Below are 7,644 nucleotides of genomic sequence, written 5' to 3'. Positions count from 1 at the left end.
TGTTTGCTCTCATTCTGCCAATCCCACAAACCTGGGAGAAGGGAGAAGGGAAGCTGCTGCCCTTCCAGCACCAGCTCTGATGACCAGATATCAAGTGATGGCAGAGATTCTGCAGTCAAGTGGTTGTGGCCGATTCCCAGCTCCACCACTTCTAGCTATGTGGCCTCAGGCAAATGCCCTGACCTCCCCAGGCCTCAGTTTCCTCTTCTGCTAAACAGGGCATTCCCAGCTTCCCCAGGTCACTGCAGGGCATAGTGCGAGATGGATGAGAAAGTGCATGTGGGCTGTGACTGGGTGCATGGAATGGGTTATGTCCCAAGATCGGGATGTGCACTTCAGTATAGCTTGTGTTCAAAGAGCACCTGCTCCCTGTGAAGGCTGGGGAGAGCAGATGGACGCATGGACAAATAACCACAATCTGGAAAGACAAATGCAGACCATTTTCAGGTGCATTTAATTTCAAACAGCCCCTCGAGAAAGTCAGAAAAGTAATCCTATTAAGTACATGAGGAAGCTGAGATTCAGAGAGGTCAAGTGAGTTGCTGAAAGTCACACAGCACTTAGGAGCAGAGCTGGGTCTTGGACCTGATATCCTTTCTACCCTTGAGGTACCTGGCCAGCTGATAAGGTTATCACTGAAGGACTCTGGGAGAGCTACCTTCCCAAGTGCCCCCTACCCTCAGCCTGGCCTGTGGCCTGAGAATCCACCATCAGCACATCGTTCCTTTGGCTGAAGGTGTGACTGCTCCTCTGGTATAAATTAAATGACTATCAGTCATTTACACTTGAGTGTGAACAAGGTAATAAAATTTTACTGGTGGGAGATCAAAGGGAATCTTGTGTGTTCGAATTTGGGGGTAGGAAACACAAGATGCAACAGTCAAGGGGACCAGAGGATGGAGCCTACATTTACTGAGCAAGTACCATTTACCTTGTGTGCCAAGTACCGTTTCCATGGAATAAAACCAATACCTGACATTTGTGAGCATCTGGTACCTACCCTAGGTACTTGTGCTTGCTCCTTTAATCCTCATGGCAGCCTTTTTATCTCCATTTTTACAGGTGAGGAAACGGAGAGGTAACATGTTGAGATTACACAGCTAGCAGCAAAGAAGCTGGGATTTAGACCCAAGTGGGGGAGCTCCAGAACCCCTGCTCTTGGCCACCATGTGATAGTCCCTCTAAACTAACTCAGTCCTTACCAGACCACTGTGTGGAAAGTATTATCATCATCCCATTTAACATATGCGGAAACCGAGGCAGAGTGACTCCAAACTACTATTTCAAGATACTGGTATTTGGACACAGATTTGAAGACCGAGCCTTCCCCCTGCATTCCCCATTGCCCAAGGCTGGTCCCACACAAGGGCCGTAACCTCTCCTGGGTCAGAAGCCCAGGTGGCAGGATGTGCGTCCACAGGACCTGGCCTTGGGCAGCCCTTGTTTCCTCCCTGGAGGAAGCAGCAGATGCCCCCAGCTGTGCTGGGGGACTTCCCAGTATTTTGATGTAAGCCTAGGTCTGAGTCTCTGGGCTTGGAGAGAAGGGGCAGGAGTTGGGAGAGGCGTCCAGCAGGTTGGCACTGTTCTGGCAAGCTCTGGGACTCCACATGTCCTGTTTACTGCAGTGATGAGATGCTAACTGCATCTCTTGTGCAGAGTCGCTCTCCCGGGATGGTGAAGGAAGCTGAGGGGCTGCACCTTTCTGGAGTAGAAATGAGTCCCAGGGCCTTGTGGGGTCCTGGCTGGGCTGTGGTCCACAAGTGGCAGGACTCCAAGCTAGCTCTCTGCCACTTGTGATGGTGAAAGTTTCTGTTTTGGGGAAGGAGCTGCCCTGTTATCCTCATACTGTCCTTGGGGCATCAATGTGGGGGTCTGGCCTTCCCAACCCCCTTGGGGGTGTTGGGTAGAGTGAGTCTCCCAACTGGTGTCACTACCCACAAAGGCTTACATCCCAAGGCCTGGAATTTCCATGTTGGACTCAGGACTTGGGAACTGGTGAAGCCGCGTTGACTCCTCTGCCAGGGGCCCTGCCTGCCAGCCTGCGTGAGCACTCTGGTCAGCTTACTGGGTCAGACCTTGCTTTGGCCCCGGAGGGAGGAAGAGAAACAGGCCCAAGAGAGCATTTGGAGGGGAGAGAGGAGGAAAGAACCTGGCTCAGAAGATGGTGCCGTCCCCTCAAATCTTCCCAAACTCTAAGTAGTGTCCCTCTGCCAAGTTCTACTCTGGCCCTTGCCCCCTGGCCATCTCTCCTGCTCATCAAAGTAAAGGCCAGGCCCCCTCTGCACATTCACAGTATGGACCCAGACCTTGTCTCCCTCCTTCTCCTCTTTGCTACATCAACCTCCTTTCAGGTTCTTGACTCTTTCCTGTTTCCTTCTACCCCAGGGACTTTGCACATGCCAGTGTCTTCCTGGCCATTTCCCCATTTCCCCATTCCATTTGGCCAATGTGGCAGTGAGGGATTTTCTTCACACAGCTTCTTGGGAGCCTGGTACCTCCCAAGACTAAGATGGCAGAAAGAAACCTCTTGTATTCTAGCCTGAGGTGGGAAGAAGACATATGCTTTGAGCATCATAAAGTGGGCTGGCTGGCGCTCATCAGAGTTTCTCTTCCATGTTAAAGTCTGGTTTGCTTTTTAGAGGCTCCATCCTCCTCCTCTTCTATGAGAAACTGGACCTTGGTGACATCCCCTTACCCTCCCTGCCATCGTCTGAATCTGAAGACCCCCAGTCCCGTATCTCCTGCCCAACACTGGAACCACAGGGGACAGAAAATGAGTGACAGCTCATGCAGGAAGCAGGTCAGGAAATGGGACTCCTGCTGGTAGCTGGGGAAGGGGGTCAAGGGGGAGGGAAGAGAGATTGTCTGAGAGATGCTCTCTGCTGACCTCCCAGTGAGGAGGCTGGGAAACCCAGGCAGGGTAATTCTAGCTCCCGCTCCCTTCCTACCAAAGCCGTGTGCACAGGCAGATATTCAAAAAGACTGCAGGGCCAGCTCAACCTGTCCTGGTGGGGAAGGCAGCAGAAAGCGCCAGGCAGGGCCTTCTCCAAAATACCCCCTGCCCACCCCAGTCACGGCACCTGAGATTCCGCCATTAGAGTCACGCCATGTGGACAAATATCTTACAAGGTCAGCATCAAAAGGGAACTTGGGGATCATTAAGTCTAACACTCTCATTTTACAGGAAGGGAAAATGAGGCCCAGGAACCAAGCCTCAGCCTCCCAGCCCAGGGCTCTTGCTGCCTCTTAGAGTGCCATTACAAGACCTGTGTGGACTTCCTTGGTGGTCCAGTGGATAAGAATCTGCCTGCCAATGCAGGGGACACAGGTTCGATCGCTGGTCCAGGAAGATCCCACATGCCGTGGGCAGCTAAAGCCTGAGTGCCCTGAGCCAGCACTCTAGAGCCCCCTCCACAAGAGAGGCCACCATGGTGAGAAGCCTGAGCACCGGAACTGGAGAGCAGCCCCAGCTCACTGCAACTAGAGAGAGCTGGCACACAGCAGCGAAGATCCAGCACAACCAAAAAAAAAAAAAGAAAAAAGATGGGTTGAGCCATCTGTGGGGTGACAGAGACAACATTCTCCACCGAACCAGGAGCCAGGATCTGGGCTCTGGCCGGGCTGTGGGTGTGCATTGCCACCCGCGGGGAATGGCACCTTCAGAGTGGGGACCCAGGACCACTAAACTTCGATGACTGAGAGTCAGGGGCACCTGTGGCTCTGCCTGGGAAGAGCCTAGAAGGTGAGCGAGAGCCTCGCTCTCAGGCACATGTCTCCAAACCCTCCTCCAGACCACATGTTGGAGACATGACCTCAAAGGCCACTCACTGTCGTGATGCTCATCCACAGGAAGTTCTGGGCAGACTCAACACGGCTCCGCAGATCACAGGCCCACGGTGAACCTCCCCAGGCACAGAGTGACCCTCAGGGCAGACGGCCCCATGGCCTGCAGGGCATTCATCCACATGTCCGTGAAAAACTACATCCTAACCCATCCTCTCTTCCTGTCCCCCACCCCCCGAGTGGTACATCTCCCAAGTGGTCCCTCCTGGGGCGGGGGGGCGGGGTGGCGGGGTGTGTGTGTGCTGTGACTATCATCCCATCCACAGAGGGGATCCAAGGCCCAGGGAGCTCTCCTGCCCCCTCCACCCCCTTAATTGACATCACCAGGATCCCATTTCTCCAATCTCACTGTCTTCCCAACAGACACACAGGCAGAAGGGTCATGAGATTAGGGAAGGATCATCAGGTCCCGTTGTAGACAGACAGCAGGTTCCTCTGGTTTTTTTTTTTTTTTTTAAAGACATGAGATACTATGGGGCTTATTTCTCCAGGTCTGCCAAGACCACCTACCTTGGTCAATGTGGGAAAAGGTCAGTTTAATCCTGCAGAGCTTTCCTGGTTGCTCAGTGGTAAAGAATCCACCTGCCAACGCAGGAGACACGGGTTCCATCCAAGATCCGGGAAGATCCCATATGTCTCGGGGCAACGAAGCCCGCGTGCCACCACCATGGCGCCTGTGCTCTGGAGCCCAGGAGCCACAGCAGGAGAAACCACCGCCATGAGAAGCCCACGCACCACAGCTAGAGAAAAGCCAGCATAGCAACGAAGACCCAGCATGGCCAAAAATAAATAAAAATTATTTTTAAAATCACAATGATTTTAAAAAGTATGCTTAAAAAAAAAAAGAGAGAGATGCGAATTTGGCCCTCTATTGTGCTCCCATCCCCCAGAAAAGAAACTCTAGGAATTATTCCAAGTGCTTCCGTCTATATTTAGGGCACTCCGCAGAGAGACTTTGTGAGCACTCTCATGGGCTTTGCCATCCCCGCTGCTAGGCCTTTGCCCGGGCAGGCCCTTCCGGTTTATGCCCTCCCAACCCCCACCTCCCCTCACCCCTGCTTCCATTGTTCATGGTGCCTCTTCCTCCCAATCACGACTCTGGAGTCTTCTCCCTTGCCAGAAGTCAGGTCATAAGTCCTGGAGGGAAGGAACAGCATTTCCCCACCAATATTCTGTGCTTGACCTCAGAGGGGCCAGGGTGGGATTTGCTGAGTCAACCACTCACTCCACCGCAGAATCCAAGAGGTTTAAGAAAATCTCCTTCCTGGAGTAGGAGGCGTGGATGGTAGGGATGGTGTCTGGTCAGGCGACTGTACAAACTCACTTACTCTTTGTACACCCCCTGCCCGACTACTCTCTGCTTTACCTACACCCCTCTCACAGGAATACCTTTGCCCTGGGGCCTCCAGCTAGGGATTGACTGTTCTAATCCTGAGGTCAGAACGGCTCCACCTGCTAGTTTATTAAAGGGAAACACCTGCCCTCGCAGTGGTTCAGATGGTCGTGGTCCTTAACCTGAAGGGTGGTGAGGGACACGCCCTAGCTGCTAGTTTTCCTGGTAAATGATCAGCCCACATGATGTCAGTTATTCTATAAATGGTAGCCTCCTTCTTCCCCGCTGCCACGGTCTGTCTACCATACCAGTCGCTCCAGGAGCTCCTGCTTAAGATCTCCTGTCTAATAAACCATTGATGTCTCTGTTGCTGTTTCCTGGCTCTTCTTTGGTCTCAAGGCTGGGCAACTACAAGGCTCGAAGGCCTGCAGACGGCAGTCCAATAGATATATCTCTGGGGCAGTGGGAGTGGGGGCAAGAAACCAGGTCCACTGTGAGCAGGGGCTCTCCTCAGAATAGGCAGTGACCCCCAAGCCCAGGACCCTTGAATCTCCATGCTGAGTGATGGGAGAGGTGTGGGAAGCAGTGGCCCCCTGGACTCTTGGGGTCAGCCTAGCATCAGTCATCTGAAAACTGAAGGGAGTTCCCTAGAACCTGCAGCTGGGGGATCACGTGGCTCTTCCTCTCCTTGAGTCTCACTTACCCACATTCTCAACAGCTTCTTTCAGGTTTGGACGGGTACCAGGACTTCCCCACATGGCTCACTTCCTCCACCTCCGAAATGAAACCATCAGCAAAGCCAAGTGATACGTCATCTGCTGGCAGTTGGAGTTAACTGCATTTTTATACTCCGGGGACCAAGTGTGCCCCCCCCCCCCCCCCCACCAGCTACATTAGCACCACCTGGGAGAGAACTTGTTAGAGATTCAGACCCTAGGCTCCACCCTAGGCCCACCAAGTTAGAAGCTGAGAATGAGCCCAGGAATCTGTCTTAACCACCCCTGCAGGTGATTCTGAGGCAGGCCGAAGTCTGAGACCCATAGCACTGGATAACTTTCAAATGGCCTCTTAATTTGGGGTTGTGAGTTGTATAAGCCCCTTCTCTGACCACCTGTCTTTAATTCATAGCTCCAGGCACAATGAGTGGCTACATAGTCTTTTGTTTGGCTAGTTAGTTATTATCTATCACTGCCCATGTCCTCTAAGCTACATGACTCATGAAGTCAGGAACTATGTGGGCCTAGCCCAGAGTAAGAACGAAACAGCTGTTGTTGGAAACCCATCCATACATACATAAAAATGCTGGGGGCCACAGACACTATGGAGTCTGATATGAATGTGACATATGACCTTGAACAAGTGTCCTGGTTCTCAGCCTCTGGAGCTCCGTGTGTGCAATGAAGGACCCTTGAGGGCCATTCCTCTCTCTTGCCATTTTAACAAAGATTCAGGCTGACGCCTCCCCAATCCAGCCATTCTACACCAGCGGCAACCCAGGAATGTCCTTCCACACCCCACGCCTTCTATGTGCTTCTACTCCTTCTTCTGGCCTTTAAGTCTCCTTGACATGATCTCGACCTAACTCCTGGTCTGATCTGCAACTCCTTTACCCACCTCCCAGAAAACAACCCCTGCCTCAGCCACCCTGGGATTCCTCCCCCTGCAGCCCCCCGCCCCGATCCTAGCACTGCTCTGCCCTGGCCAGGACACATCTGCTTGGCACTCTCCCTGCCCCTGAAGAGCTACTTCAAACTGACTTCTGGAAGCACTCCAGCACACCCAAGTCTTGGTTAACAGATTTCTAAAAAGCATGATGTCCATAGTCAGACTCAAATGCAAGAAGGGAAGTCCTCAGGAGCCAGAAATAAGAGGGGACTCCGAGAAAAGTCAGGGGAGGAGGAGAGAAGAGGGGCATTCTGGGAGATGGGGTTTACAGCTGGTTGTTAGAGGACTCTGAACTTTTCAGATAAAAAGAAAGTAAATAATATAAATTAAAAAAAAAATTTTTTTTTTTAAAAACTTAAAGGCAATGTGCTAACCTGGATTGGGTCCTGGGACAGAAAAAGTATGTCAGTGAAATAACTTGTGAAATTCAAAGTCTGGAGTGTGGTTAATAGCAACAAACCCACATTGATCTCTTAGTTATGACAAATGGGTGATGTCCGTGAATGAGCATGGTGAGTTTTATCTTTATACTTTTCTCTATTTTCCACCATATGCCTGCGTTACAGTTGGTTGTCATTTTCACGCATGAAGAGATACTGAAGGGGCTTCCCTGGTGATCCAGTGGCTAAGACTCTGTGCTCCCAATGGAGAGGGCCTGGGTTCAATCCCTGATCAGGGCACTAGATAGCGCATGCTGCAACTAAAAGCTCCTTCACGCTGCAATGAAGATCAAAGATCTCACACGCTGCAACTAAGACAGTCAATCCCATTTACAAGACAAAATCAAACAAGCTCTGAAGGCT

The sequence above is a fragment of the Dama dama genome, chromosome 4 (genome assembly GCF_033118175.1).
Source record: "Dama dama isolate Ldn47 chromosome 4, ASM3311817v1, whole genome shotgun sequence".
NCBI classification, from domain to species: domain Eukaryota; kingdom Metazoa; phylum Chordata; class Mammalia; order Artiodactyla; family Cervidae; genus Dama; species Dama dama.
This window is presented reverse-complemented; position numbering follows the sequence as displayed.